This window comes from Orycteropus afer, unplaced genomic scaffold (genome assembly GCF_000298275.1).
Source record: "Orycteropus afer afer isolate SDZICR_OR568_19922 unplaced genomic scaffold, OryAfe1.0 scaffold00007, whole genome shotgun sequence".
NCBI classification, from domain to species: Eukaryota; Metazoa; Chordata; class Mammalia; order Tubulidentata; family Orycteropodidae; genus Orycteropus; species Orycteropus afer.
Window position 1 is genome coordinate 27,065,830 of NW_006921594.1, and position 11,688 is coordinate 27,077,517.

General features: G+C 37.8%; 1 protein-coding gene across 1 annotated transcript in view; it reads right to left on the reverse strand.

Moving 5' to 3' along the window:
* Nucleotides 1-11,688, reverse strand: part of SEMA3A (semaphorin 3A) — a 298,555-nt gene that overhangs the window by 48,203 nt on the left and 238,664 nt on the right. The gene's annotated exons all lie outside the window — the stretch shown is intronic.

The window sequence follows — 11,688 nt, forward strand, 5'->3', positions numbered from 1 at the left end:
GGACAGTCATTTTACTAAGTAGTCAGGCCAAAAGCCTTGGAAATATCCTTGAGGCCTCTCTTTCTTTCACACTTCACAATCTATTCATCAGCAAATCCCCATCCATGTCGCACCATGACCCCTAGGACCACCCTCTCCCAGGGCAGCAGCCTAGATTGTTATGATACCTAATATCTGCCTTGTTTCCACCTTACTAATCTCAGTCTATTATCTGCACAGCAGCCAGCGTGAACCTCTCATATGTCAGATCGTGTTAGTTACCTGTTCAAGTCTCCAGTATCTTTCCAACACACTTCCAATAATATTAAAACCCTTTCAATAATCAGAAACCATTTGTGATCTTGTCCCTGGGTACCTCTCACTCTTCTCCTGCCCTTCCTTCCCTAACTTACTTCTAGCCAGCTGTAACAACCTCCTTCCTGATTCTCAGTCCTGCCTCAGTTTTTCTCCTTCAATAAATTTTTGCCTTCATATATCCTCAAGGCTGAATTCCTACTTTTACTCAGGTCTTTGTTCAAATGTTGTATTATTAGAGAGACCTTCTTTGACTACCCTTTCTAAAGCACTGAAACCTTATCCATGGTCATTCTTCATTTCTCCTACTTATTCTTCTTCCTAATGCTATTCAACATCTGTTGCTTATCTATCTATCTATTAATCATCTATCTATCTACCTATGTATCTATCCATCTATCTTCATTTGCTTATTGTCTCTAGTCCTTTACACCCCAATGAAGTTTCATGAGAATAGGGTCTTGGCACAATGGTTCAGAGCTGTGATACCAGAACTTAAAATATAGCAATCATTCAGTGAACATCTGTGGAAGGAGAGAAAGAATGATGGCAGAAAAAAGAAAAAAAAAATACACTATGAATTATGCATAATATTTATCAGCAATTTTCAAAGTCCCACATCAATATTTTTGTAAATATCTCAGTTGATATAATTGTGGCTCATAAAGCTATTTAGAAATATGTAGTAGCTTCATGGCTTTAACAGGATATGTACTAATAATCCAAATTTATCTATTGAAGATAGGACACTGTAGACATTTAAACTTAAAATATTTAAATCTTAAAATAATCTACCTGTACTCCCATGGAGCTCTGGTGGTGTAGTGGATAAGGCATTTGGCTGCTAACCAGAAGGTCAGCAGTTCAAACCCACCAGCCTCTCTGAAGAAGGAAGATGGGTGATCTACTTCCATAAAGATTGACAGCCTCAGAAACCCAATGGGGGTTTCTATGAGTTAGAATCAACTGGACAGCAGTGAGTTTGGTTTTGGTTTTTGACTCCTGTGGCTCATTATGATATAAAGTTCAATGAAATATACAAATACAGGTCAGCACCATAATTAAGAGACTAGGAAAGAGATTAAGACCCTAAAACTAGCTTTACCCATATACAATCCAAGTTATTAAGTTCTGACCTTCCCACCTGTGAATAATTATTGTTATCCCTTGTTCCATGCTTGTAACCTTCTCTTAACTCTTGGTCTGGGACCATGCACTTAGTATATTTCACAGGGCTACATCTCACTATTCTTTTCAGGCAAATTGTACAGACTATGTAAGTAATGTACGAAGGAGGGGAAGGCCTTCGACGAGATGGATTGACACGGTGGCTGCGACGATGGGTTCAAGTATAGCAAGGATCGTGGAACTGGCGCGGGATTGGGCGGTGTTTCATTCTGCTGTGCACGGGGTCGCTATGAGTCGGAAACGACTCGACGGCACCTAACAACAACAACATGTAAGTAATGTAAAACATATGAAATGTTAACTAATCATATTTAAAGTGCAGAGTACCAATGGAACAAGAATAGAATAATTTTTAAGTGTATCCCTTAGCACTGACATTTTTTAGACACACATTACTTTTACTGCAATGAATGTTGCAAAACTTGTTTTGCTTCATAAATTTCTACTCGTTCATATGCATGAAGATATATTTGTGTGCAAGTATATTTGCCTCATGAGAAATGGTGAGCAGAATATGAATGCAACATGGTAGGGATTATTATGTTATCAACCAAGGAATTACTACTATATTGGTGAAGTTAAACTCCTAGGAATGCATTAGCGTATGAGTGTGCATGTGTACTTATAATGCAAATCTACATTTGTGGTTTCTATATATTAAGGAAGAAACATGGTGGTGCAGTGGTTAAGGTCAGCAGTTTAAACCTACCAGCTGCTCTATGGGAAAAAAGATGAGGCAGTCTGCTTCCGTGAAGATTAACAGCCTTAGAAACCCTATGATGCCATTCTACTCTGTCCTATAAGGTTACTATGAGTCAGAATCCACTCAATGGCAGTGGGTTTAGTTTTGTTTTTATATATTTAGGAGTACGGTTACCCTAATAGCTATGGGGAAAACCACTGAAGTGTTTTCAATTGAGTAATGATATTATCAGATTTTTATTCTAAGATCATTCTCCTGAAGAAAACAAATTATAGCGAATCGAGAATGAAGACAGGGAGATCAGGCTAGAGGCTGTCACAGAAACAGAAGAACTGATGGTGGCACAGACCTTCCTAAGGCATTGGGGTTGGAGAAGGGAAAAATATTCAGGGATTGCTTGAAAGTAGAATTGATAAGTTATGTTCATTGATAAGATGTTGATGGCATGGAGGATATTGATGGCATGTGAGGATAACACATGGAAAATGAACAAGATTCTCATTTGAAAACTTAGTGGGAAGTAGAGTCATTTACTAAGATAGGGAACATTTGAGGAAGGGTAGATAGAAGAGTGTGGAAATCAGATGAGTTCAGTTTAGTGCATATTTGAGTGAGATACTTATAGAGGTGTCTCATAGGCCATGGAATATAGAAGCTGAAGAGACAAATCTGGATCCAAATTGAAGTTATTCAAACTGGAAGCCCATGGAGTAATTAGGAGGGTATAGAGTATAAAGACAGACCCTGAAACATTGTGATAAACATGAAATTTAGAAAGAGGCAACACAGAAATGAAAGGAAGAAGAATTCTTCCTTGGATTTTCAATCTTTCCAATTTTAATGACTCCTTCCCTGTGTCAATATGTATTCTTAAAATAACTTTATTTTGATAAGGAAGATAACTTTTTACTGAAACTCTATCCTATAGAATTACTTTGTGATTTCTCATCCCTTAAGGCATAAGCATTTTAGAAAGAGTACTCATACATCTTGTCCTGTTTACCAGTACTCCTCACCATTTTGATATCTAGATTTTGGCACATTTCACCACTGATCTGTTCCACTGATAATCAAGAAGAACTATCAAATTATCAAATAAAATTTTATACTCATCCTTCTTTGATTGCCTTCAGGCACTGGCATAATAATAAAATGAAGGTACTTTGAGTCAGTAATAAGTAAATTGCATCCTCCCCTTCATTATTTCTGGCTTCTTGTGCTATTCATGACTCTGAATTTGAATCCTTTCATCTAACCTTGACTATTTCCTTTATGACTTTTCTTCCCCTTCTTCCTAAATCCCCCAACATAGATGCTTCCTGAAGTTCTTTTTGGGGTCTTTTATGTCCTCCCACTCCTAAGAACGAAGTCTTCTCCCAGGGTTTCTTCCATTTCAACTTGTCTTAATTCTCTCATGTTTTTCTTCTTTCTCTTTGGGAATTTATTCACTTCTACAGCTTCAAGTGACCACCAGGCAGTGTTTCATTTCTGTTGTGCGTGGGGTCACTATGAGTAGGAGCTGACTCGACAGCCTCTAACAATAACAACAACATAACTTCCAGTATCACCAAACTATGACCCTTCCTTTACTCCTCAGATCCAATCTTGTGCTTCAAGTTTGTGGCTAAAAATTCTTAGCTAGATATCTCATTTCATCCTTAATTCATCATGTCTTGCAAAAAAACTTATGAACTTTCCTTTCAAAACTGCTTCTGCTCCTACCTTTCTTATTTTAGACATTAGTAACATTTAGATATAAAATGCTATCTTACCATAAATTGCCCCCATCAATAGACTGCTGTTATTTTCACTTCTTTCCTTCTTAATGTTGTCAGAACAATTCATGTTCTTATTACTGTACAGTTAAATTTTTTAAATCATCTAACTAGTTTTCTACCTTTGTTATTTATTTCAACTAAGTGTCCCATACACTGCTACAGGAAAATGCATGAATATATTTATACCATTTATTTTCAGAACATATTTCAGGTATCATAAAAGTCCAAAAAATAAACTCACTGCTATCGACTCAATTCCAACTCATAGTGAACCCCATTGGGTTTCCAAGGTGGTAAAACTTTACAGAAGTAGATTGTCCCATCTTCATTTTGCAGAGCAATTGGAAGTTTGAACCACCACTCTTCTGGTTAGCAGTCAAATGCCTTAGGAACTGTGCCACCAGAGCTCCTTTCAGGTATCATAGGATATGACAAAGTAGTATAAATTAAAATGTGTCAAGCTGTCAGGCAAGCTGAAGTTACTGTGAGTCAGTAATAAGGCTAAAAGTGCAAATTATAAGCATCGATACAGATATTTGAGGTGGATCATAATTCTCCAGCATAAGAGTGAATAATTCACAGGGTCTCAAAATAAGAAAGTAAACCAATGGCATTCAGTGTCATCCACACACTAGCCTTGATGTATCTTGCCAGCAGAACTCACCTCTATTCCCTTCTTTACTCCCCGAGTGAACTTGCTTACCATTCTAGAACACCCTCTATCTCCTGTCTTCACAGGCATGGTGTCCCTTAGCTTAGAAAGAAAGTTTCCTTCGACATTTTTTGCACCATTTAATTCCTTTTATATCATCCTTATTTTTATACTTGTCTCATGACAGGCATTTGTCCTAAATTTCTTCTTATCTCTCCTTCAGCTTCTATATATAACAGTTATCCTCTCAGCTTATTTTGAATCTGTCCCACTGCAACTACCCAAATGTAGGCCCTTATCTTTTTCTCCTTGCAGTCACCTTCAATCTGTTTTCCCTGCCTCGGGCCTCAGCTTCTTCTACACCAAAAACTGTCTATCACCTTCAATACACAAACCAGTCCCTGGCATCTGCTCCATGTTCCTCAATTAGAATCTATAAAGCTCTATTTTAATTACTTGTTTTTTATCCTGTTTTCTTGTAAGCTGATCTATATCTATATCTATATCTAATTTTTTTCCTGTCTATTGATTCTATGGTAAGAATAATTTCTGAAACAGATCATAGTTCCCAAATGAGTGAATAAATTAATTAAAAAATGAAGGAATCTCCTCAATGCATGTGTGTATATTCTTTGCAAAAAAAAAAAAAGTTACATTGTTTTGAGGTTTCACAGAGTTTGCCATCATTTTGGGGAGGAGTTGAGTTCATCATAGGTTCAAAAAATGTTTTGGTTTCTGGCTAAAGAAATGCTTAGACTTGCTTCTCCAAATTGCACCTATTACAAAGGATCATTTCACAATAGCATATTTTCAAAATGTCATTTCAAAATTTTATGAATTTGCTTTTAACCTGAAAGTTTTTCTCTTATTCTTGTGATTAGATAATTAATATACTTTACTAATTATGTTTGTAATTTCCTAAAATTATATTCTATCAATGTTGTTGTTGTTATGTGTCATTGAGTCAGACCTGACTTGTAGTGACCCCTCATAGGATTTACAATAACAGAAAACATGTCTATTTCATGGAGCTAAACGTTATGTATATGCTGTATGCCAGAGACTCTCATTGTTCCGAGGAACTATAAGTAACTCAACAATTTGCCTCATCATCAAAGACTCCTCATGGAAGAGGTTTACCAAAATCAATTCAGATTGGCCTACGTTATCAGTTCTCCATACGAACCCAAACAGCTCATGGTATTCACAAAGGAAGCTATTCTACTTCCAGCTACTCCCATCAAATGGCAAGCAGAAATGAAAAACCCAAACTCGCTAGTTAGTTTTTCTTCTTAAATCAGTGTTCTGCAGACCATTAAAGCAGAGCATGCTTACTTCAAGCCTCCAGATACACATAAATTCCTGAACTCAGTGTAGCCAAGTTTATCAAATATAACAGACACACACATACAGATATTTTAATAATGTAAACAGTTACAATATCCCCAGATACCTTTCCACATTGCAATGTTCTCTGCTCTTTTAAGTTCAAAAAGTCCCCAATGACAATGATTGAACAAAATCTTTGAGGTTGGACAATTTGAGAAGACGCTTTACAATGAGAAGCAGGAAGTCCATGTGGATGTATATGAAAAGCTGAACATCAAAAGCAAGTGGCAAAATCCATTTAAACAAGATCAAAGTGTATTAATCTTGCCAGTATAAAACTGCAGTGTAAACACAATGAAAGGTAAATAGAGTTGGAAAGGATTTTCTTATCTGGCTAGCTTAAATAGTGTGCCTTTGGGGAAGAAACTGTCTTTACACGTCTTGTGGTAATTTTGTAATGCACTGAGCACATTATGGAAGCTGAAAAAATAATCACATTTAATAATCTGGGGCCAATGCTATGTGTAGCGTGGAATCTTTAGTCTTGATGATAACAAGAAACACTGAGTAAATACACCAATCTTTCCTTTCCTCTTTATCTCCCTTTCTACCCCTTCACATTCTTCTATACCTCATCCTACAGATGGCATTTCTTGCAAAATTCTCATTTCGGCACCACCTGCCACTTGTAACAGTACCACTCTGTTGAAATATTTTTAGCAGCTGCAAATTAAACTGTCCTTCAGGTGCAATCTCACACTTAATGAAAATGACACCTTGGCACAGGACACGCGGCTGCCTTTATGATTCATTTGGCAGCTTGAGTTTATTTAAATAATGAACACATTCTGCTGCTCTCAGCATCGCAATCAATCGGAATCTTAGTACAGTGACTTTCTGACCAGCATGTGGCTGGACCTGCCCCTTCTGCCAACACCCCCCGAAGAACAAAAACACACAAGTAAAATTGGAGAAATATTTTGCTAAACATGAATTTAACTCATGTAATGATTAATTAAGGCTTTTGGATTATCTGTAATTTTAAAAGTTAGGATACTGTTACAGATTGAATTGCATCCCCCAAAGATATGTGTTGTAAATCCCAACATCTATGCTTGAGGTTATAATCCTATTTGGGAATAGGTTTTCTTTGTTATGTTGATGAGGTAGGATTAGTGTAGGGTATGTCTTAAATCAATCTCTTTTGAGGTATAAAAGAGATTAAACAAGCAAATGAGAGAAATAGAGATGTGGAAAGAGATATGTGAAACCACATGAAGACCCTGAATTCAGACTTCTACCCTCCCAAACTCTGAGAAAATAAATTCCTGTTTTATGACAGCCACTCACTTGTGACATTACTGTTAGAGCAGCACTAGATACCTAAGGCAGATATGTCTTGGTTTTCTAGGACATAAATCACAAATAGTTCATTTGGGTAAAGTATAGCATTAATGATTATAAACTGTCTTGTGCAAGTGCTGCAAGGACTGGTTAGTTTCACAGCATGAGACACTCAGCCAATCACCTCATAAGGCAAGGTAGGAGGCTCCACAGCAGACAGCAAAGGACGTAACCCCACTGCAGAAGAACAACCCAAGCTACCATCTCCCTGAATCACTGTGATCACCTTCATCTGTGATGGCAGAAGAAAGGCTTTAAAATGCATATAATTCACAAAACATACATACTATGCTTTTCTTACTCTACACTTGAAAGGTAATCCCACTGACATTATGACATATTTGTTAAGGAAAACCTTTACTAAATGTAAGCCTTTAATTGCCAACATAAAAAGAAGCAAATTCTTCCTTCATTGCACACATATAAAAACTACTCTGCAATGTTGTTGTTGTTATGTGCCATCGTGTCAGACCAGACTCATAGCGACACCTCCTTGGGTTTCCGAGGCAGTATCACTACAGAAACAGATTGCCTCAACTTCCTTCAGAGGAGTGGCTTGTGGGTGTGAACCGCCAGCCTTCTGGTTAGCAGTCAAGTGCCTTTAGGTGCTATGCTGCCAGAGCTCCCATTCTGCAATAGGAGTCAGAGAAAACTTTATGGAGATTGGGCTTCTCCCACTCATCATAATTTTTAAAATTTAATGTCAGTGAGCCTCAGTTTTCTTTATCTGTCACTATGTGTCTCAGATGGTTGTTGGTAATACATACATATACATATAAATATATATATACATACAAACATATGTATACATATATACACACACATATTTATACACACACACACATATATATATATATACATGTATACACACACACATATATGTATATAACCAAAAAACCAAACCCACTGCCATTAAGTTGATTCTGACTCATAGCCACCCGTACTGGGTTTCCAAGGCTGTAAATCTTTACAGAAGTAGACTGTCTTATCTTTCTGCCATGGAGCAGCTGGGGGATTTGAAGCACCAACCTTCTGGTTAGCAGCTAAATGCCTTACCCACTATGTCACCAGAGCTCCTTCATATGTATATATATGTGTGTGTGTGTGTGTGTGTGTGTGCACGCATAAATAAAATTTCCCTGGGTGGTGCAAATGGTTCAGTGTTTGAATACTAGCTGCAAGGTTGGCAGTTCAAACCCACTCAGTGGTGCCACAGAAGACAGGCCTGATAATCTGCTTCTGAAAGGTTACACCCTTTAAAACCCTATAGAACAGGACTATTTTGCACACATGGAGTTAACATGAATTGAAACAGACTCGACAGTAAATTACAACAACATGTACATGTTCTGTATGTGTGTCCAGCATATAACAGGCCTCCAAAAATTGCTCGCTGGTACTATTTCATAATACTATTTATAAAACTTTGTGAAATACCCTGCAAAAAATATTTTTTTAAACTTAATGTCAACATACACTTTGTTAATGAAAGCCAGTTCACTCAGAACTCAGCTGATAAGGAAGCTATTATGCCTATTAAATACAACCGAGGACAAAGACGAATTTTTAATCATGTACATTGAAAACTCTATTATTATGTTCTATATTATAGCTTCAAACTTCAAAATACTTACTAACTAACTAGTGGGGACATAGGTGATGAGGGACAGTCATTACCAGGCGCTGGTTAGCATACTAGGGTGGCAGCCAGAGCCCCCCTTTGAGCTTCTCTCTTGAGCTTTGCTGCAACATAAGTGAAGAGGCCCAAGAGAATCGATAGACCGTGAATAAGATCTTCCAGCACATGCAGAGAATGCAGGGAATACAGCGTAAGGTCATCTTACATTCTTAGCTACAGTCTCACTAGAATGGATATATCATTTTTGGCTGTGGAATAGAAAAATCTCGAGCTGCCAAGGAACAGGCCTGGAAAAGTTTCTGATACTTCGCTGGCTGGGAAACTCTGAACTCCCTTTGGAATAGTTTAACCCAAAAAAAGGTTCAAGATGAGTCATGTCAGGAGAGAGGGAAGGGCTGAATGGATGGAAGGTGAGCACAGCATGTAAGAGAAAGTACTAGGTTCTATTTATTGTGCTTCTTCCCCCTGCTTTATAAACATGATGCTAATCTACACTCATCTCAGAAAGACACCTTCCGATTAAGACCCAGAAAAGTGCAAACTACTCACTGGTAGACATGGATAAGAACTGAGTTCTTTCTACTGCATCACACTCCTTCAATAATTTGTATTTTGCAGTCCCTCTATTGGTTGCATAGGAAATCTGGTAGTGTAGTGGTTAAGGCATTTGGTTACTAACCAAAAGGTGAGTGGTTTGAACCCACCAACCTCTCCATAGAGGAGGCTGTTTGCTTCCATAAAGATTTGTTGTTGTCATTGTTATGTGCCATCGAGTCGGACCCGACTCAAAGGAACCCCTCCTTGGGTTTCTGAGGCGGTATCACTACGGAAGTAGATTGCCCCGTCTTCCTTCCGAGGAGTGTCTGGTGAATTTGAACTGCCAGCCTTCTGGTTAGCAGTTAACTGCCTTAGGCACTATGCTACCAGAGCTCCTCCATAAGATTTATAGCCTTGCAAATCCAATGGAAGTTGCTATGAAGTTGGAATCAATTCAATGGTTTGTTGTTGTTTGCCGTGGAGTCTGCCCCGACTCATAGCGACCCCTCCTTGGGTTTCCGAGGCAGTATCACTACGGAAGTAGGATTGTCCAGCCGTCCTTCCAAGGAGTGGCTGGTGGGTTTGAACCGCCAGCCTTCTGGTGAGCAGTCAAGTGCCTTAGGCACTATGCTACCAGAGCTCCTATTCAGCCGTAGTGAGGTGTTTTTTTTTTTTTTTTTTCTTTCCCCTCATAGCTGCACATGCTTATACACGGTTTGATTATTTGGCCTACTATTTTAATAAAATGATAAGTTAGTACATTAGTGAATGTAACATTAGTAAACTAGGGGAAAATTTTGCTCTCTTCTACTGCTGTGAAATAAAGTAATTTATGCTAAGTGGTCATAACCAAAATAAACTGTCCACGATTTTCCTCAACTGAAGGCAAATTACTGAAGAAGTGAAAACCCTTTGGGATGTTGGGCTAAAAACATAAACATATGAAGTGATCACAAGCATTACTATACTGTACATTCCCTCAAACTCTAGATTAAATCAAATTAGTTCTACTAAAAAAAAAAAAAAACCCTCTGCCATCGAGTTGTTTCCAACTCATAGCAATGCCCATTGGGTATTCAAGGCTGTAAATCTTTAGAAAAGTAGATTGCCTCACCTTCCTCTCACAGAGCAGCTGGTGGGTTTGGACCACTGTCCTTCTGGTTAGCAGCTAAATGCCTTATTTACTATGGCACCAGAGCTTCTCTTATTCATCCTTTCTTTGAAGGAGAAAACATTTTTCCACTTGTATTTTTTTTCAGTTCCATCTTCCATATCTATTATTTTTGGCAGTTCCTGTCAGTTTTACCACTAATATTTTTTAAAAATGCATTTCCCCTTAATTCATTTGCTTGATTAACTTTATTATTTCTCTATTATTTATCTCCTAAAATATTGGTCTGTCCTATTTAAAGAATTTCTGGCCTTGAATTATTATACTGTCCAATCAGCATTTCACAGTGCTGTCCATGTGTACATCTAACTACACGGTGAATTTTTCTTAACAGTGTTCCATTGCCTAAACATTTAAAAGGCACTTAAGGTTGCTGCTCAACTAAAAACAGAACAACAAAAACATTGCCACTGAGTCAATCCCAACTCATAGCAACCCTATAGGACAGGCTAGAACTGTCTTATAGGGTTTCCAAGGCTGTAAATCTTTACAGAAGCAGACTGCCTCAACTTTCTCCCATGGAGCACCTGACAGATTCAGGTTTGAATCACTGACCTTACGGTTAGTAGCAGAATATTTTAACCACTGTGTCCTCACAGCTCCTTGTTCTCTGCTCCATCCCTATATATAATTATAGGCTCTCCTCCCTTGCATTTCCCCTGTCCTTACTGTCTTTTCACTCAGGATTCTCATAAATTTCATTGTTAAATGGCTTTTTTAGCACACAACCCTTTATAGAGAATATCATAACACACCTTGCCTGTCAATATCCTGCCCATCTTTCAAAACTTTTTTTCAAATCCCTTCCAGAAATGTGTTTTTTAAATTTTTTAGGTGGAAATTTCACATTAGAGTTTCTATAATATTTTGTTTGATTTCCTTTTTCAGTAGTTATACCCCACCACCTGCCCTAAATCATACAATGTTGTTGTTGTTAGGTGCCGTTGAGTCATTTCCAACTCATAGCGACTCCATGCACAGCAGAACAAAACA